Consider the following 22,566-nt stretch of genomic DNA (forward strand, 5'->3'; position numbering starts at 1 on the left):
ACCATTGTCTCCAAGAGACTCCAATGACAAGGATCTAAGATAGGCCCAGAAGATAACACAAACATGACTTCAAGTTTGGTACAACAACTTGCACTCTCTTTCTAAGATGTACTGAACAAACATGGCGCGGAGTATGACAGGTTACAAAACAACATCTGTAAGTTTTCTCACACCTTGGCGGTTTAGTTTGAACAAATGCTCTAGCAGAAGCAGAGGGAAATGTCTGCTTGTTAGATAAATAACAGAGTTACAGGACAGAGTATAGTCCATTTCAAAGTAAATTAAATTATTTGTTCGTTCATTGAAACCGTACAGCTTACCTTTTCGATGTGGAGGAAATTGGATATTGATGTTCATTGAAGGTACTTTGAGTTTGAAAAGTTTTTTAGATTGTGGTCTGTATATTTATTACATTATTTCTGTTCAATCAACTAATAGGAATTCAAAACTCTAAATTGCTTTAAAATGATTATTTGAAAGTGCCTTCCAGCTAAAAGTACATGTAACATGGTTACCTGAAGCCCATGTTGTTGACTTCTATTGCTAATGCTGTTAGTCGTTAACATCAATAACTAACAGCACTGCCCACACTACTTTATTTAATTCTCTTCCCTGTGTAAAAGTACGAAATCTATATTGATGTTCATGTACTAAAAAGTAAATAGGGAGGTTTGTTTTCGACTATGGCAAATTCCAGATGAAATGTGGTCAGCAAATACGACTAGAATGTTTTAGGAGACAAAAAAAATGTTCGGGAAAACAGATTTCCATCAATTTAATGCTTTCTCTAAATCCCTGAAAGATCTATAGCAAATTCACATAGTCTCATTAACGTCCAATCTTATCAAAACAGTGTACCTTAAGACACTAGATTAGATTTGAAACGGGACGGGACCTACGTCCCATGACACCGCAACCACAAAAGGCTTGATGTGCCAGCCCCCTTTTTTGGGTCTAGTAGACGAACCCTCCCCTACTAAAGAGGTTGAGGACATTCCCTACTAGTTCTTTTTGCGCTGCTGTCTCCTTTGGTCTCAGGGTTCCAAAGGTTTCATAGCGTTAAATGCGCGATTGCAACACAATCGAACAACAGGTGAGAGGTCGTCCTCCTCCTCTTCCTGACACAATGTGCACACAACGGTTCCGAGCCCCATAAGCCCCACCTTGTACCAGATACTTCCTGAACCTACCATACCCCGGTGGAATAGGCATGTAATCAGAGTAAATCTGATTTCTACCCAAACACAGGGTCTCTTCAGGCTCTTTGTTTTCACAGCGTAGGCATCATAGTCTTGTTCTGTTTAACCCTAGAACACATCACCAAGTTCTTTTCACGCTCTCTCCAGATCTAATCTCTGAGAGCTGCACGAACCGCACGCCCTTGGTGATTCCAAGGACAGGCTCCGGGCCAATGAAAGGAATGTTAGCTCCATTCCTTGGCCAGCGATCAGCTATCTCATTCCCCTTAATCCCCACATGACCCGGCACCCATTTCAGCCGAACATTGTTGTGCCGAGCCAGTACTTTTAGGGCTTTCCTGCATTCCCAGACCAGGGAAGAGGTCATTCTGAAGGATACAATGGCCTTCAGCGCAGCCTGGCTGTCCGAAAAGATGTAGATCTCCCTATTTCTAGGATCTATCCGCAGGTTTTCCTCAACACATATTTTACTTGCAAAAACTTCGGCCCGGAAGACTGTGGCGTATCTCCCAAGGGATTTCTCAATGTGTACCTCGGGTTTAACCCCCTACACTCCAGCCCCAGCCCCACAGTCCATCTTGGAGCCATCGGTAAACCAAATGTCTCCCTTCCGGCACTCTTAAAATACTAAGTTTAATGTACTCTTTTTAGAATTTAAATGCATAGAAAAATAGAGCTGTGTTATACTTATTTATAACTTATCAATAATTTAATGACTATATTTTATTTTTAATTCTATTTACTATACTGGAAACTATTTACTAGATTTCCTGTTTAGGGGGAAGGAAGTCATAGTTTCTACGTAATCTTATTACCTTATTTTTTACCAGAGGAAGCAGATATTTTCCAGTGCGTAGAATGTTGAAGTTAATCATTTGTCTTTATTTTACAATTAGAAGTCATTTTTACGTCAAAAACGTTGATTTATTAAAAAAAAAAAATTTATGGCGTTTCCTAATTAATATGGGCTTGGAAAGGCATTTGACCTCCACAGAATAGCATTTTAAATGACACATGGTGAAAACAAATATTCTCTATTGAAGGTGAAGAGATATGAAGGCAATCTGCTCCTTTCTCTTCCTGGAGGGCAACCTCCAGAGAGCTTGGGTGGTCACAAGAGATGATTAGGCGTTGTAAGTGCTCCTTGAGGGAATAGGTAGACTGGCGCCAAAGAATGGTTATCTAAATCTTTTTGCTAACCCCAAAATTAGTCTTTGTAACCTCTTTATTCCAAACGTTGGTCTTATAATAAAAGGAGAATTTTGAGCGTAACTACTTATTTAGTTCACTTTCTCTATAATAATCCAACTGATTACTTTATATTTCACTACCTAAAACCATGGTTCTTTCCCCCAAAGAAAATTTGAATTTTTGGACGACTCATCGGTAAAAACGACCATAAGCATCTGAATGCGTATTCTACTCTACCCAATGTTAGTTTGCTCTACTCAAGAGTACTTCAGGGCATATACAGGGTGTTCATTTTAAAACAGCTCAAATGCATTTCATGCTTAAACGGTTAATCTGAGCAAAAAATGGTAGAGGAAAAATTTGTTGCCCATCACTTCTAGTTTCAGAATATGTGACTTGATATTAGATTCCTGCCCGCATACACGGCTGACGAGCGACCAAAAGTGAGGGTACGCAGTTGACCCCCCCATTTACATATAAAAAGTTATGAATGAAACCGGAAACTGCAATTCGATATCTTTGAAATTAAAGGTGCTAGGCCAGGGGTCGGCAACCCGCGGCTCGCGAGCCGCATGCGGCTCTTTTATCCAAATTTTGTGGCTCTTCAGCCTGCCCAAAATATATTGTATATTTCAATTTTATTGAAACAAATGAAAATTTCATTTATTAAAGTAAAGATATTTTTCCAAAAAGAATTTTAAATGAGATAGGTTTGAAATTGAATAGAATTATAATAAAATACAGTACGTTATTATAAAAGACTGCCGCCATTTTCATTCAAATACAGGTTTAGTTATTATTTATTCGTTTATTTACTTTGCAATATGTGAAAATAGATATATAAAATTGTCAAAGTTGGGTGTTTTTCAACGTTACGCTTTTTCGTGCAATTTTTGGACGATCAACCCTTATACAGCTGTCCTACCGGAAACAGTTTTAAAACATTTAAATGTTATTGAATTTCATAAAATAATAATTTGTGAATACAAATGATCTACAGAGTCTGTTTACACTAACATCCTTGTGGCTCTTGGTAAGATTTATTAAAATTATTTAAGGAGAAATGGCTCTCTACTTGAAATAGGTTGCCGACCCCTGTGCTAGGCCATTTCAAAATCTGGTATTTATTAATCATATTTCAATTTTTTAACTTGTTATCAAAGAGAAAGAAGAGCACGCGATAGGTCATTTTTATGTATTTTTTCATCCCCTTTCTACTAAAAATATTGCCAAGGCAGTAAAGCTAGTATTTTTCTTAATATCGGGGAAATAAGTCGTTTTCCGAGTGATTTTTCTAAGAATTGTTAAGAGCTTTAGATGTTCTCAAGCATACACAAAATGGCTAAAAATTAATTTTAAATCTGTTACAAACAAGAAGGTTTAATAATTATTTGGTAATTTTGGGAGAGTTACGTTTAATTACCAAAAAAAAATTGGGATCTCCTGCCACATATTTAAGTGATCAATATCTTTCTTGTAAAGGATCAAACTTATTCCTTAATTTATCAAATAATGCACTTTAATCAACTTGTGAAGCATATTCTGTGCCTCCTCAGATACAGAGAACAGTTGATAACCTTCTGTCTAACCTGGCTAGCAAGCCAGAGGAGGCACCTTTGAAGGCATGAAATGCATTTGAACCGTCTTAAAATGAACACCCTGTATAATAGAGAAAATTTTAGGATCGCATCACAATAACAGTAAAGTGCTAAAAAGTTTGAAATACCTAAATATTGCTGATTGTAGAAAGCAATCGCAAAACTCCCTTTTGTCCTTTTTCCAGATATTACACAAATCTAATTTACGTTATTGTATTTTTGATTTAAGTTCTGACTTCCGAGACTTCTTCGTTTGGCGTGTTGTTTTTCTGTTCTAACTGAACTGAATAGGTCAACAGGTTATTGGATGTATCGATGAACAAGATGCAAAAAATGGTACTGGATTTGATGATTCTGATTAATTATATTCTTATGGTAGGTGAATTCCTTTCATAATGCCGACGCTGTTTTGAGGTCTACTTTTTTGCAATTAATCACAGATTTCTGCATCAATTTCTAAAATAACCCCTATGCATTGTATACGTATCGAAAGGTGATTGTATGTAGATGTTTTTCCTGAATAGTGCACGGTTTTTTCATATAAAATGTTTTTAAGAAAAATGAAGTCAAAGTTTTTGGAAATAATTAGAAACTTGCTATTTCTCATGTTTGGGCCACAAAGTGAAATACTTAATATTATTATTTTAGGATACAAATTAGCTTATTTAAAAGGAAATTTAACCTTCTTTCTAATGAGCTTATTGAAATTGCTGTAGCTTTAATAGTTTGTGAAATATAGACAAATGTTTGCTAAAAAGTAGTAATACCTTGAACAAACATAAAATTAAAAATATCTATAAAACGGAGCCGAATCGAGCCATAGTTTATATAGAATTTTTTGTTGCAAATGATGCCCAGAATCGCCTCCCGAAGTAACCGGTAGTCTTATGCTGAACACCCTGTATATTCCTGGGTCCCAAAATCCTATCGACTGCCCTGAATGTACCTAATTTTTTTAGGGTGACCTTTTTTTTGGAACTTTATAGAGTTGGCAACCCTAAGTGGCTGGTACCTACGGAAAACAAGTGAATCAGATCAATTTTCTTTTGGCGCATCGACTGCTGAGGTCATTAGCGCCCTGGATCAATATTAATACAAATTTATATGATTAAAAGATCAAGAGATCAATTATACAAACACAATTAGATATTTATTATATAAAGAATATTCGTTGAAAACCTGCAAGATAAGCCAAGAATTAATGGTCAAATCTCTTATTTGCTATATTGAATTTTTATATATACTCATAGACATTTTTTTTTTTTAAATTCCAGCAATCATAGACCATTCAATATATTTACATGAATGTTAATAAAAAACGGGAAGTAAAAAGATATTGTTCTGAAAAGCAAAATGTTAAAATAAGTTTTTTTTAATGAGATACGAAGTTTCTTAAACCCAAAAATTAAACTCTTTTTTTTTATTAGTATGTTTCATGCCATTGTGAATATGTTTACGAGGTGTGGCTATTAAATAACGAGACTGATGCTGCTACAGAAGAACTATGCATGCGCCAAATCCTAACTACCGACAGCTGTGCAGCGTAAAGGCTTCTCTTTCGATTGCAGCCTTCTCACGTGTTTGTAGAGAAATCTGTTTGACCGGAACCGTCCGTTTGTGTAAGAGGTGTTAGTTTCGTTTTGCGCGTAAACGTAATACTACACACGTAGTAGAGCAACGAATTGTCGTGAAATTTCACATGAAACTTGGTAAAACCGCTACTGAAACTTATCTTTTATTACAAAGAAGTTTATGGCGATGAATGTTAATTACTTGCGCGAGTTTTTGAGTGGTTCTAGCGTTTCTCCAAGATGGCCGAGAAGACGTCGGAGATGATGACCACGCCCGAGTCGCCCTTCCACGTCCAAAACGGATGAAAATATCGATTATAATTAATCAACATTACTACCGGTGAGGTGCTTGCTCAACTCCGGTGAAAGAGTAAGGAAAAAAAAAACGACCCGATTTGTGGAAGAACAAGTCACAGGGGTTCTCCCAACAAGACAACGCGCCGGCTCACACTGCATTGTCTGGTCAAGAACAGTTTCTAGCCAAGTACAACGTCCCAGTTTTAGGGCCATCCGCCTAATTCGCCTGATCTGGCCCCCATATGACTTTTATCTGGTTCCCCAAAGTCAAATTTGCATTAAAAGGGGACACGATTTCAGTCCGTTGAAGCTGTGAAAGAAAAAGCGGCACACGTCATGCAGGAGCTCACAGAAAAAGACTTCCAGCACTGTTTCGAACAATGGTGAATTCGCATGGAGCGTTGTAGGGATAGAGGAGGGGTGTATATTGAAGGTGATAAACTAAATATCGTATGTATAAATTTAAAATAAAATGTTTTACAGCAATAGTCTCGTTATTTAATAGCCACACTTAGCAATAGTCTCGTTATTTAATAGCCACACTTACAGCAATAGTCTCGTTATTTAATAGCCACACTTACAGCAATAGTCTCGTTATTTAATAGCCACACTTACAGCAATAGTCTCGTTATTTAATAGCCACACTTACAGCAATAGTCTCGTTATTTAATAGCCACACTTACAGCAATAGTCTCGTTATTTAATAGCCACACTTACAGCAATAGTCTCGTTATTTAATAGCCACACTTACAGCAATAGTCTCGTTATTTAATAGCCACACTTACAGCAATAGTCTCGTTATTTAATAGCCACACTTACAGCAGTAGTCTCGTTATTTAATAGCCACACTTACAGCAATAGTCTCGTTATTTAATAGCCACACTTACAGCAATAGTCTCGTTATTTAATAGCCACACTTACAGCAATAGTCTCGTTATTTAATAGCCACACTTACAGCAATAGTCTCGTTATTTAATAGCCACACTTACAGCAATAGTCTCGTTATTTAATAGCCACACTTACAGCAATAGTCTCGTTATTTAATAGCCACACTTACAGCAATAGTCTCGTTATTTAATAGCCACACTTACAGCAATAGTCTCGTTATTTAATAGCCACACTTACAGCAATAGTCTCGTTATTTAATAGCCACACTTACAGCAATAGTCTCGTTATTTAATAGCCACACTTACAGCAATAGTCTCGTTATTTAATAGCCACACTTACAGCAGTAGTCTCGTTATTTAATAGCCACACTTACAGCAATAGTCTCGTTATTTAATAGCCACACTTACAGCAATAGTCTCGTTATTTAATAGCCACACTTACAGCAATAGTCTCGTTATTTAATAGCCACACTTACAGCAATAGTCTCGTTATTTAATAGCCACACTTACAGCAATAGTCTCGTTATTTAATAGCCACACTTACAGCAATAGTCTCGTTATTTAATAGCCACACTTACAGCAATAGTCTCGTTATTTAATAGCCACACTTACAGCAATAGTCTCGTTATTTAATAGCCACACTTACAGCAATAGTCTCGTTATTTAATAGCCACACTTACAGCAGTAGTCTCGTTATTTAATAGCCACACTTACAGCAATAGTCTCGTTATTTAATAGCCACACTTACAGCAATAGTCTCGTTATTTAATAGCCACACCTAGTATTATGTTGATTTCAATAAAATTAAAATTTCACCTAATTTTTTAAAAAAAGAAAAAATTTAAGGTTTTGTCTTTTTTTTGGGTGTAAAAGGTTTTTTTATTCTTTAATTTTAATGTCATGATAGAGGAGCTGAAATAGATTTTCAGACAGGAGCGCCTTGAACCCACCCGGCGACTCTTGTCTCTCTGAAACTTAACCTACATCAAAGACAACTATCTTCCACCGAAAATACAATTATTGAATAAATTTAGGTCGTCTACAAAAGGGGAAGCATGAATTCTACTTAATGGACGTCATAGTTTTGTTAGACACACTAACATCACTTAAAATGAATACTACCCGTCTCTCGCCTAATAATTGAATTTGATACAAACTATTTATTTGAATTACTGATTAATGGAATCTAATTAACATAAAAAAGCAATAAATATTCAAGGCTAAATATTAATTAGTAAACAATTTTGTAAAATTACTGTCGTGTGTATCGATTACTTAGATTGCAATCATTAATTTTAATTCTTATCTGTTTGTTATGAATCAAAGTAGTTTTTTTTTATTCATAAAATTTGTTTTGCAGATTAAGAAAACAGAAAATATTATTATTAAGATGAAGCAATCATTGCATAAACTAAGATGATCTCTGTTAAGACGTAAACAATCAAGAGTAATAAATAAGGAACGGATTTTTATGTATTTAAAAATGCCAAATATTTAATTTGGGGGGCAAGTTATAATTATTTATACAAGAAAAGAACATTTTTACAATTTGTAATAATTTATTAGGAACAAAATAATTTGTTTTTACAAGTTATAATGATTTATACAACAAAGAACATGTTTACTATTTATAAAAAGATGTGTTAAATTTTCAATTTTGAAAACTTCACTCTTCGAAATTGTTTGCAACCACACGAAATTTCAAATGTTGGAACGTAAAGTGACGACGATCAGTGGAAGGCCCAAGTCTGGATAGAGATCTTTTAGCCTTTTAATGCGACTTGGTGCTTTTAAGAACACTTTTTTAACCGAGGAGATTAAGGAATCTACGTCACTGAACAAAGATCGGACAGTTTCTGCTACTCGATGCAAGGCATGAGCAATACACGTCACATGAATTATCTTAGGATAAAATACCTGAATAGATTGCCCAGCCTTGACCATGTTGGGGGCAGCATTAGAGAGAAATAAAAGAACTTTTTCGTTCAAAACTCCACTGGGCCATAGGATATGCATTGAGGCATCGAAGAATCGTGAAATGGTGGAATGATTGCATTTTTCGAATCCACATCAGCATCACTGTCAAGTTTTCCAATAACTGGCAATACACCTGACCTCAACGTCAGTGGTTTCATCAGTTGACACCCAAATCGGTCCATCTTTGATATGTTCTCGAATTTTGGTTAGTGTATCTTTATAGATATCTTCCAGGTAGTTTTTCCGCAGAGTGCTCTCGTCAGGCATTTTTTTTCCCAATATAGGTCTCTAAGAATCCTTTGAAATGAGGATTTTTAAGTTTGTGGAAAGTGATATCTGCTCTATCCAAAGCCCGACACAGATCTGTACTCAGAGTAGACTTACTTGATGATGGAGATGTAAGGAAGGCTTGATAGGACGTCCTCTCTTTCTTTCTGTTTTTATTCTCTATGTGCGATCCGGTGGCAATATGTTGGGTGACTTGGGAACGTTGAGAGCAAGTAACGCGCTTGTCACAAGCTGTGCAGTACAAAATGTCTCCATCACTTCGAAAAAGTTCTGCTGGAAACTCGCGAAGATATTTAGCAACCAGTTGTTTGTTTGAGGCCGATGTTCGTGGCATTTCACCCAAAAAAGAATACACTAAGTGACCGAACGAAATGAATTGGACACTTCAACGAACGAGCTGAAAGAACAGACAACGTCAGACAACTTCAAAGAACTAACAAGTGCCTGTCACTGTTTAGCAGCATTCTGTGTAAATTACAATAACCATTGTACCCACTGTGATTCACAGCCCTACAGTCTGTGGTTCACAGTTCCTGTCAACCACCTCCCAGTTATGAAAATATGCCCAAAATGAAAAATATGTACATATTTTGATTAAATATGTAGAAATATTTATTTATTTTAATCAAATATGTATAAATATGCGATAACATCCAAATATGTGGAAATATGTGAAATAAAAGTGGACTGAAACGGCTTAAAAAGTGTCAGTATGAATACTTCTAGTTGAAAAACGTCTGTAAATTGCCTAGAAAAAAATATGTAAATACATACGAATCTGTTCCCTAGTAATAAATAATTTTAAACTAATGAAAAGATTTGATTAAACATATTTTGGCCATATTTGCTGTGAGGACTGATGGATGTTGTTTACCATGTGAAAAGAAAAAAGATAACCGCAAATCCTACGTGCTTCTGCGTACAAACAAAAAGAAGAACATTAAGAACTATTAGGATCATCGGTGTTTTTAGGCATTTGTCTTGGTACCATCCGATTCAGTAATTTTAATTATACAACTTGCTCTTATGTCTGGTGTAAAGTTGTTGTACTCGTATTGTAAATGTTTCTTTAAATTTTGTCGCTTATATTACTACCAAGAGATATAAAGAACAACCCCAGTAACTTGACTTGAATAAGTTTGATCAAATAATATTCCATTAAAAAAAATTATTATTATTATTGTGTTCTTTTTAAAGGTGCTCAACATCTAAGGTTCTTCGCACCTGATAATGTTGCTGAATGACACTGTACTACGAGGGTCGTTTGAAAAGTCCGTGCAAAAATAAAAACTACTTAATTTTTTGGGGTAAACCTTTTTTATTTTTCAACATAGTCTCCTTTTAGGCTTATACACTTCGTCCAACGCTGCTCTAGTTTGTTGATCCCTTCCGAATAATAGGATTTGTCCAAGTCTGAAAAATAGCCATTCGTTTCTGCAATCACCTCCTCGTTTGAATAAAATCTTTTTCCCGCCAGCCATTTCTTCATATTGGGGAACAAATAGTAGTCCGTGGGAGCCAAGTCTGGAGAATAGGGGGGATGTGAAACGAGTTGGAATCCTATTTCCATTAATTTTGCGACCACAACTGCTGAGGTGTGAGCTGGTGATGGAAAAGGACTTTTTTGTGGGCCAATCGTGGGCGTTTTTCTTGCAGCTCGGTTTTCAAACGGTCCAATAACGATGAATAATATGCGCCTGTAATAGTTTTACCCTTTTCCAGATAGTCGATGAGGATTATTCCTTGCGAATCCCAAAAGACAGTCGCCATAATCTTTCCGGCCGAAGGAACGGTCTTCGCCCTTTTTTTTGGCGCAGATTCCCTCCTTGGTAACCCATTGTTTAGATTGTTCTTTGGTCTCAGGAGTGTAGTGATGTATCCATGTTTCATCCACAGTGACGAAACGACGCTTAAAGTCCTGCGGATTCTTCTGGAACAGCTGCAAACCGTCCTTGCAACACTTCACACGATTTCGTTTTTGGTCAAGCGTGAGCAATCGCGGCACCCATCTTGCGGATAGCTTTGTCATGTCCAAATGTTGATGCAAAATATTATGTACCCGTTCATTCGAGACGCCCACAGCACTAGCAATCTCACGCACCTTCACTCTTCTGTCATCCATCACCATATCATGGATTTTATCAATGATTTCTGGAGTAGTAACCTCAACAGGGCGTCCAGAACGTTCAGCGTCACTTGTGCCCATATGGCCACTCCGAAAATTTTGAAACCACTTATAAACTGTTCTAATCGAAGGTGCAGAGTCACCATAATGTTTATCAAGCTTCTCTTTAGTCTCCTGAGGCGTTTTGCCTTTCATAAAGTAGTGTTTAATCAACACACGAAATTCTTTTTCGCCCATTTTTTGAAAATCACTCGACTTCCTCGATTCAAACGAATGCCAAACACAAAGAAATAGACCGATCTGGCTGAAACTTGGTGTGTGTTCTTCCAAGAGATGCTACTAACTAAACATAACCTCGATACGCGCCAGTAGTGCTATCTCTCTGACTTTGCACGGACTTTTCAAACGACCCTCGTAGTTCATTCTAAACTAAAGCAATCTTTCTAATAAAAAACACTCATTCATATAAATACAATCACACACATTAAATCTAATCGCGATTTGTGATGGAGTACTTGATATAAAAAAAAAATAATTACTATTCTTATAACATGAAACACATTCATAAAAATCAGGCGCCACGGTAGCCGAGCGGGGTTAGAGGCGAGACCTGCAAAGCTTAATATGTTTTGTGGTACTGGGTTCGATTCCCGTTCTTAGGCCTTGGATTTTATTTAATGGTTAATAAATAGTTATTTATTTAACAAGTGTGGAAAGTAGTACTTTTCCTCACACGAGGCAGGGTTTTCACGCACGTGCGAGCGAAGCGAGGCGAGTGCAAGTGCAAATTGCCGAGTGTGAGGAAAATACTTTACACTCGAGTTCAAGTAAATTTTTCTGTTTCTTTTATTGATGGAGGAGTGTTTTCTAAACAGGCATCACTAGAATCCATTTTAAATTTCTATAAGGTAACACTATAACCTTTTTAACTGTTATAATTAAAAATATCTAATTATTTATTAAAGTATTATTTTTATTTCTATATTCCTTTCAATTTTTAATATTCGTTTTTTAATTATTTAAATAAAATAAATTTAAATAAGCTTATTAGAGTTTTACAGAAAATATTTATGTTAATAACAAAACTTCTTATATCAAGGAAGCACAATAAAGTTTTTCCACACACTAGTGTGGGAAGTTGGGCATTACACAGCTGATTTTAATTGAGTAATGAGAACTTCCCTACATGGTTGCAGAAAAAAAGCTTTATTTTCGCCATTTACAGAGAAAAAGCCTATCCTTTTGGAGGTTTACAAGTTTGGATTGTGCTGCAGTACAATTTATCAAAATCAAAAAGAATGTAAGTAGAGAACAAAACATCAAAAAAACAGCAAGCCTATTCAATAAAACAAATTTACTTGAAATTGAGGAAAAGATGGAATGAAATATAATGGAAAAAAAAATGCGTTACATAATTGACTCAGAAATAACTAAAATATTATTACGTGAACATAGTTTTCAAAAAAATTAATTTTTTGGCTTATCTTTGGTAACATTTAAAAATACTCTTCTGAAAACTGATTACAGTATTATAATTAATATCTTTGAATAGAGAAATATTAAGTCATTCAGTAATTTTTAGTTTTTAGGTTTAAGGAAGTTACGATTTTATTTTACGTTTTTAATTAAAAATAAACTATTCTTATCACTTATTGATAATAATTGTTTTAAAAAGAAAGAGAAAAAATATTTTCATAAGAAAACTTTTGACCTTTGTGGTGGCATGTACGTAAAACATTCTCTGGGTCCACGTTTCTGCGTGCGCAATTTGTTAATAATATTTATCTTTTAATGACTGTCTGTCCCCGTTACTGGGGGGCTACAGCTACAGTAATGCTAGGATTTTCTGCGGATTTTACAATTACTATAAGAATTACGATTTGCAAATCCATTTATCACCAACCATTAAAAACGTTGCTGCGACAAAGGCTTTTGCCTCTTTAGAATCAATTGTGTCATGGAGTATCGATTTGTTTCAAACGATTGTACCTATTATCGTTTTCAAAAATATGTAATTTTCAATTCTAATTAATTCAATCTTCATCTATAGTGATGTTGTCCATTAAAATGCTTCTCATATTTTATTGTATTTGTGTTCAGCGAGAACCAATCTCAAGATTTTAATATTAACTTTGGTAAGTTGTGTCCAAATGTTTCTGCCATTTCTGTTTCTATTTTACAACACTCCAAACTTACTAATTTGGGCCAAGTAATCTTCTTTGCACGACACACTCCATCTACGTATCTCAAGACTCAACCCGGTTAACTTTACGTTAATTTAAAAGTTATTTCCAACTAGAAAGAATACGGAGGGGCACTACTTATATTTTGAGCCTTGGCAACACTGAGTGTTGTCAGGTGACGTTTCCACTTGAAAGTTTCGACATTTTTGACCATAACCTTCTTCAAACCGTTTTGTTATTTGATGAGCGCAATTTTCACTTGAAAATTGTGTCTTAGCGAAAAAATGGGAATTAACTCGTGAAAATTTAAAGTGCAATGATTTATTACAACTTTCGACGTGGATTATCAAGACAGGAGTGCATCGATCAACTTACTTCCCACTTTTGGCGATAAAGCCCCCATCCTTTGCCACTGTGAAACGGCTGGTATAACGAATTCAATCGTGGTCGTGAAGGTCGTCCAAAATCAGTTGTTGTGTCGAGAAAACATTGATGCTGTGCAAAAACTAATAATGCAAGATCCGTCATGTGACATACTGTGAGATTGAGGCAACCTTAGGCATTAGTTCCACCAGCATATATAAAATATAGCATGATCATTTAGCCATGAAAAAGGTTTGTTCTCGTTGGATCCCACTAAAATCTGACAAAATCTCAAAAAGATGCTCGTGTCGATTGGTAGCAAACGAATGCTTAAGAAATACAATGGCGGTGCTTCAAAAGGTGTGTATAAGATTGTAACAGGTGACGAATCATGGATATATGCGTATTAGCCGGTAACTAAACAGCAGTCAACTGTATGGGTGTTTCAAGATGAACCAAATCCAACAAAAGTTGTTCGCGCTCAAAACACTTCGAAACAAATGGTCGCCTGTTTTTTTCGGAAAAACTGGTCATGTGGCAACAGTGCCTTTAGAGGAACGTAGAACGGTCAATTCTGAATGGTACACAACCATTTTGTTTGCCGGAAGTCTTCGATGAAATAAGGAAAACAAACAAACGCCGTCGGATCATTCTTCATCAAGACAATGCCAGCTGTCACACATCTCGTCTAACAATCGACTATTTGAGCACTCAAAAAATCGAATTAATGGGTCATCCGCCGTACAGTCCTGATTTGGCACCAAATGACTTCTTTTTGTTTCCGAACGTCAAGAATAAATTACGTGGACAACGATTTTTGTCGGCAGAAGAAGCCGTTGATGCATTCAAAAACCATGTTTTGGAGGAGTCTCAAGCGGAATGGAAAAAATGCTTTGACAAGTGGTTCGAACGCATGCAGAAGAGTATAGATCATAAAGGAGAATATTTTGAAAAACAATAAAGTCATTTTCAATGACAAATTACTGTTTTTTTTTATTATTAGGCTCAAAATATAAATAGTGCCCCTCGTAATTAGTTAAAGAATTCGTAAATATCACATTTTCATAACAGAATATCTCCTCTTGGTGAAAACTTAAATTTTCTTTTTCGAAATAAGAAGATAGTTTCGCCTTTTTTGGAGGTAGTCTTTTTCTGTCAGGCTCATCTTACAGTAGTTAGAATAAACAACTTTTTTCTGCAACCATGTAGGGAAGTTCTCATTACTCAATTAAAATCAGCTGTGTAATGCCCAACTTTACCTCACTAGTGGGGAAAAATTCCCATTAGTGTCGTTTTCCTCACTAGTGAGTGGAAAAACTTTATTGTGCTTCCTTGATATAAGAAGTTTTGTTATTAATATAAATATTTTCTGTAAAACTTTAATAAGCTTATTTAACGTAACTAAATAATTAAAAAACGAATATTAAAAAATAAAATAAAAATTGAAAGGAATATAGAAATAAAAATAATACTTTAATAAATAATTAGATATTTTTAATTATAACAGTTAAAAAGGTTATAGTGTTACCTTATAGAAATTTAAAATGGATTCTAGTGATGCCTGTTTAGAAAACACTCCTCCATCAATAAAAGAAACAGCAGAAAATGTAATAAGTAATGTAAATACGTAAGTAATGTAAATAATTGTAATATAACAATAAATGTTTATAATAAATAAATTACTTTTTGTAGACTGTAAAAATGAAATTTTTAATTTTATTAGTTAATAAATGGTTGCAGAGAAAATATAATATTTAACTCGAGTGTAAAGTATTTTCCTCACACTTGGCAATTTGCACCTGTACTCGCCTCGCTTCGCTCGCTCGTGCGTGCAAACCCGGCCTCGCGTGAGGAAAAGTATTACTTTCCACACTTGTTAAATAAATAACTATTTATTGCGAGTTTTTAGTACGTTTAGACATAAAACTGGTCATAGTTTTATCATGCTCCAATAACCTTTTATTTATTATCTATCTATTCTTGGGGAATACCTCCATACAAAGAGGCTTGCTATGAAGATGTGTTTACAAGTAGAGTTATGATAAATAAGCTGAAAAATAAAATTAAAAAATGGGAAAGTTTGAGCTGAAAAATTATAGTTTTTTTTAAAGATAAAATTCTTTAATAGGCCTAGTTATTAATGGATAATAATATAATAATAATGATTATAATAAAATTAGGTCTAAAAGAAGTAAAAAAATAATAATAGTAATTATGATTATCTGTTTTACAAAAATGTTTTGAAAGGGTTAAAAACTAGGCTTGTGTAGGCTTCTTAATTCTAAATTCTTCATGTAATTATCAAAATCTAATAACACAGTTTGGGATAATTTGTTTTGAATGCCATTAGCTGGTCAGTTTCCTGTAAAACATTCGTGTTTAGTTGGTTAAAATAAGAGTTGTTTTTTTTGGCAAAGAAACGTTCCAATGTGTTTTAAAGGCTATAATAATTAATTTTGCTACCAAAATCTTTTTCCCGCCAGCCATTTCTTCATATTGGGGAACAAATAGTAGTCCGAGGGAGCCAAGTCTGGAGAATAGGGGGGATGTGAAACGAGTTGGAACCCTATTTCCATTAATTTTGCGACCACAACTGCTGAGGTGTGAGCTGGTGCGTTGTCGTGATGGAAAAGGACTTTTTTGTGGGCCAATCGTGAGCGTTTTTCTTGCAGCTCGGTTTTCAAACGGTCCAATAACGATGAATAATATGCACCTGTAATAGTTTTACCCTTTTCCAGATAGTCGATGAGGATTATTCCTTGCGAATCCCAAAAGACAGTCGCCATAATCTTTCCGGCCGAAGGAATGGTCTTCGCCTTTTTTGGCGCAGATTCCCCCTTGCTAACCCATTGTTTAGATTGTTCATTGGTCTCAGGAGTGTAGTGATGTATCCATGTTTCATCCACAGTGACGAAACGACGCTTAAAGTCCTGCGGATTCTTCTGGAACAGCTGCAAACTGTCCTTGCAACACTTCACGCGATTTCGTTTTTGGTCAAGCGTGAGAAAATCACTCGACTTCCTCGATTCAAACGAATGCCAAACACAAAGAAATAGACCGATCTGGCTGAAACTTGGTGTGTGTACTTCCAAGAGATGCTACTAACTAAACATAACCTCGATACGCGCCAGTAGTGCTATCTCTCTGACTTTGCACGGACTTTTCAAACGACTCTCGTACGTAGAAACTTCCCCAACTTCTTGGTAGTTTTCCATTACCTCATACTTAGTTTCCTGAAGCCATCTGAAAACGCTGTTTTCTAAAGAGGGAAGAAGGCTGCAGAGATTTTTATAGAAGCTAAAGCATATCGGAGTACAATTATTAATATGTACTAATTAATCTAAATACAATTTTTCCATCGTATGAAGCCAACTTACACAACACTGACGTAGCCAGACTATATTCCTCAAATTATAGCATTTATTATAGAAATATCCCTCTAAATACTTCGGATGTTCAAAATTATCTTCTACTTTCTCTACCATTTCCTGTGACTAGTATGTTGTTCCAACATAGAACTTGCAGTAATTTCTCCATTAAAATCATCCATAAAGCAATAGCCTACCTAATAAATCCTAACCTACTCTGTACTCTTTGTAATCTCCATGAAAATGAAGACTTATTTCATTTGTTTATTACGTGTCCCATTTATGAATGTATTAGATTAAAATATCTTCCCCAATTATCCATCCCAACCACAATTAGCAGAGAGGAACAACTACTAAGCCCTGCAATGAGATAAAAAATTATTTGGGCTCTTTTAATCCAAAAAGTTTCATTAAATGAATTTGAATAGGAAAATTTCCCTTTTCCCAGTGTATAAATATTGTATTTTGCAGGAATTTTTCTCATTTTTGAAAAGTCCCATTCCCTTCCACAAAAAAAACGATGATTTATTTGTTAAGTAAGCTTTGAAATGCGAGAAACACCTTGTTTTTGCCGCATTTTGCCCAAAAATGTCTTTTTTATTGATTTTGAATGTCGAAATTTCATTTTTATCATTTATAAAATACATCGATCTGTCGAAAATTCCCTCAGCTTCAAAATGCATGCATTGGTTTTGCAAAAATCTGTATTGTTTTTCCATTTATTAGGCCTAACAATGCAAAAAAAAAGCCGTTTTTGACCTGAAAATTAAAAAAAAAAAATCCGCAACGTAAACCGATTTGGTTTTCAGTGGATTTTGGTTAGTTTTGACCCAAATAATAAGGAGAAAGAAAAAATTTTCATGTTCGTGAACTTTTCAATTAAAATCGTTCTAGGCGAACCGTGATATCATAAATGTAGTAATGTTGCGCTGATCCATACTTAATGACTAATATAAGTTATAGTGTAATGCTGAAGTATTTAAGTTACAATTTAATTTAGAAGGTTAATTTTTATATGTTATGATTATTTCTACATTATATAATTTATTGTATTATTTTCTTTACTTAAGTTATGTTTAATTTTTATCTTGTATTATTTGTTTATAAAAGGATTTGTGTATGCAACTCCTTCTGAACACCTTTTTGGTAAAAACAGAATAAAAAAAATGTACTAATTCGCGTTCTAAAAGTAAAGTAAATATAGATGATTAGTAATAAGCCATAATTTCAAAATGATGAATTTAAATTCTGCCACCAAGAATTATATTTACTTTTAGGAGAAATGTACTAATTCGCGTTCTAAAAGTAAAGTAAATATAGATGATTAGTAATAAGCCATAATTTCAAAATGATGAATTTAAATTCTGCCACCAAGAATTATATTTACTTTTAGGAGAAATGTACTAATTCGCGTTCTAAAAGTAAAGTAAATATAGATGATTAGTAATAAGCCATAATTTCAAAATGATGAATTTAAATTCTGCCACCAAGAATTATATTTACTTTTAGGAGAAATGTACTAATTCGCGTTCTAAAAGTAAAGTAAATATAGATGATTAGTAATAAGCCATAATTTCAAAATGATGAATTTAAATTCTGCCACCAAGAATTATATTTACTTTTAGGAGAAATGTACTAATTCGCGTTCTAAAAGTAAAGTAAATATAGATGATTAGTAATAAGCCATAATTTCAAAATGATGAATTTAAATTCTGCCACCAAGAATTATATTTACTTTTAGGAGAAATGTAATAATTATTATTTGTAAAAGAGAGTTTTATCTTGTCAGCAAAGTAACAAGCGAGTGAATTAAGGTGTCACACTTTTGTTTCCCTGACGACAAATTACTTCCACACGTTGTGCAAACTAATATGAATTTATGTCCCTAATTTATTACCTGTCTTTTATTCTAGTTATTACGTTCATTTACTGTTCTAAAGAGGACATAATGCGATCTTTTGGGTTTAGTGGAAGATTAAATAAAATGTTTTGGTATCTACTGAACTGGGAAGGAGGAAAAAAGTTTTCAGTGTTAGTTTGAATAAAAATAAAATGAAGAAGGGAGAACATGAATTGTAAAAGGTGTGGCTATTAAATAACGAGACTGATGCTGCTACAGACAGAACTATGCATGCGCCAAATCTTAACGACCTGCACAGCTGTGCAGCGTAAAGCCTTCTCTTTCGATTGTAGCGTCTCACCGTGTTTGTAGAGAAATCTGTATCAAAACTTGGTAAAACTGCTACTGAAACTTATCTTTTATTAAAAGAAGTTTATGGCGATGAATTTCAATTAAGTGCGCAAGTTTTTGAGTGGTTCAAGCGTTTCCAAGATGGCCGAGAAGATGTCTGAGATGATGACCACGCCCGGGTCGCCCTTCCACGTCCAAAACGGATGAAAATATCGATTATAATTAATCAACATTACTACCGGTGAGGTGCTTGCTCAACTCCGGTGAAAGAGTAAGGAAAAAAAACGACCCGATTTGTGGAAGAACAAGTCACGGGGTTCTCCATCAAGACAACCGGCGCACGGCTCACACTGCATTGTCTGTCAAGAACAGTTTCTAGCCAAGTACAACATCTCAGTTTTAGGCCAACCGCCTTATTCGCCTCACCTCGCCCCATGTGACTATTATCTGTTCCCCCAAAGTCAAATCTGCATTAAAAATGAACACAATTTCAGTCCGTTGAAGCTGTGAAAGAAAAAGCGGCACGCGTCATGCAGGAGCTGACAGAAAAAGACTTCCAGCACTGTTTCGAACAATGGTAAATTCGCATGGTGCGTTGTAGGGATAGGGGAGGAATGTATATTGAAGGTGATAATAACTAAATATGTATAAATTTTAAAATAAAATGTTTTACAGCAATTGTCTCGTTATTTAAAAGCCACACCTCGTTTATGTACATTATAAAATCCAAACTTCGTATTTGAAGACGAAGATATCCTTCTACCAGGAATGATAATTCACCGGAGTCTTGTTACCTTTTTTATTCTAATTATATTGTTGCTGAAAGTGGTCAAAAATTTAAAAAACGCAATCCGATTGGTTGAGGTAGCATAAACAGAAGTCCAGCACTTTGCTGAAGGACTATGCAGTCCAGTTGCTCCAGACTCAGTTAAAGTCCATTACTTAAATGTGCCTCATAAACATAGAAGCTATCGAAAATTAAAATGTTCTAGATTCTCTAACGAACTTATTTGGAACGTTAGAGGGAGTCTTATTGGATAATTGAGAGAAAAAAAACTATGATATACGAGTAAAATAATTAATAGATGAAATTTACTTATGTTGTAAGTTTTATCAAACATAGATTAGGTCAGCGATTCCCAACCTTTTTTGGCTCGCGTAACAGTTGGTACTACATCATGGTAAATTGTACCACTTCGTAAAAATGATTGTATTTAGTGATATTTGTTATTCCGAGTATTACTATTATCTTTATTTGTATAGAGATAAAACGTATCTGTTACAAAGGAGTTCAAGTTCAGGTTCACTTTATAAATTTTGTAAAGTGTAAGATCTTAGTTTACAAACTTTTTTTAAACAATTAAAAACAGCGTTCATATTTTTCTCTTCAAAATTAATAATTAATTTACAAAGTTCTTCTCTATATTTGTTTATATGGAGTGGGATTCTAAAACTTTCATAGACTGGGCTGCTGATAAATAATTAATGTTTCCGGCTCGTTCATATTACACATTAAACAATGATCTTTGGGGTTTGATTGTATAAATTACGTTATTGATTTTAAATTTAATAACATCAGGGCGGCCACCCCAATCTTATTTCAAAAATAATTGTTATAACTTGAAAAGAAATTAATTTATCTAAATATTGTTGACTAACAATATTAATATTATATTTGATAATTCAAAATATATTAAACAATGTTATTTACTTTATTTAAATCAGTTAAGTGCAAATGTTATTATTAAGGAACGGATTTTTATGTATTTAAAAATGCCAAATATTTAATTAAAATATGCATTTATTTTCGTCAATTATGTGGAAAATATGTGATTTTCTTAAAATATTTTCTGGAATATTTAAGTAAAATGGACATTTTTTTTTATGAAAATGGAATTTTTTTGGGGGGGGGCAAGTTATAATTATTTATACAAGAAAAGAACATTTTTACAATTTATAAAAAGATGTGTTAAATTTTCAATTTTGAAAACTTCACTCTTCGAAATTGTTTGCAACCACATGAAATTTCAAATGTTGGAACGTAAAGTGACGTAAGATGGACTTGTAACGACTAAAAGATCGTTCAACATCTGCAGATGTTATAGGTGCCTTGCTGAAAGAAGTTATCTCGTTGGTTGTAAAGGGTACACGATGTTCTGAGGTGACTTCTGTTCTACTGATAATATCAGAAATCTGGCAGATGGTCTCCCACCCTTCGTTCTTGCTCAGTACTTCTACCAGTTTTGATCTGATCAGATCTCCCTTACTCCCAGGTATTCCTTCCACCTTTTCGATTACTTTTTTAACGTTGGGCACGTTTTCTGTCAGTCGAACATTTTGGGACTCAAGTTGGGTAATGGCTTGTGCAAGAAATACGCAATTGTCAGAAATGAATGCAAGGTCGTTCCTTAAATTAGGTTTCTCGAACAAAGACTTGGCTGTATTTATCGCTACTGCTTCGTCTTCGAGATGTGAAAGGACATTCTTGATTTTATTGTAGTTTTCATAGTAATACTGAGCTGCTTCCAGCCAAGTACCCCATCTTGTCAATATTGGTTCTGGTGGAAGGCACAAGTCTGGATAGAGATCTTTTAGCATTTTAATGCGACTTGGTGCTTTTAAGAACACTTTTTTAACCGAGGAGATTAAGGAATCTACGTCACTGAACAAAGATCGGACAGTTTCTGCTACTCGATGCAAGGCATGAGCAATACACGTCACATGAATTATCTTAGGATAAAATACCTGAATAGATTGCCCAGCCTTGACCATGTTGGGGGCAGCATCAGAGAAAAACAAAAGAACTTTTTCGTTCTTCAAAGAACTAACAAGTGCCCGTCACTGTTTAGCAGCATTCTGTGTAAATTACAATAACCATTGTACCCACTGTGATTCACAGCCCTACAGTCTGTGGTTCACAGTTCCTGTCAACCACCTCCCAGTTATGAAAATATGCCCAAAATGAAAAATATGTACATATTTTGATTAAATATGTAGAAATATTTATTTATTTTAATCAAATATGTATAAATATGCGATAACATCCAAATATGTGGAAATATGTGAAATAAAAGTGGACTCAAACGGCTTAAAAAGTGTCAGTATGAATACTTCTAGTTGAAAAACGTCTGTAAATTGCCTAGAAAAAAATATGTAAATACATACGAATCCGTTCCCTAGTTATTATTATAGAAATATTAGGTTTGTGATATAAGCATTCTAATGAGCAATTCTAATTCCCAATTATCATTTGTGTTTTGGAAAATACTCCATGAAAGACAATTTTAATCCTGTTAAATGTGCTATTATATTTTCTCGTATATCTTGA

At 34.6% G+C, this 22,566-nt stretch overlaps 1 protein-coding gene across 7 annotated transcripts in view; it reads left to right on the plus strand.

The window, feature by feature from the left end:
• Positions 1-22,566, plus strand: part of LOC141447201 (uncharacterized) — a 146,223-nt gene that overhangs the window by 78,567 nt on the left and 45,090 nt on the right. The window lies entirely within an intron of this gene.

Source organism: Rhodnius prolixus, unplaced genomic scaffold, assembly GCF_049639745.1.
Source record: "Rhodnius prolixus isolate KJV_2025 unplaced genomic scaffold, Rpr scaffold_7, whole genome shotgun sequence".
Lineage (NCBI taxonomy): Eukaryota > Metazoa > Arthropoda > Insecta > Hemiptera > Reduviidae > Rhodnius > Rhodnius prolixus.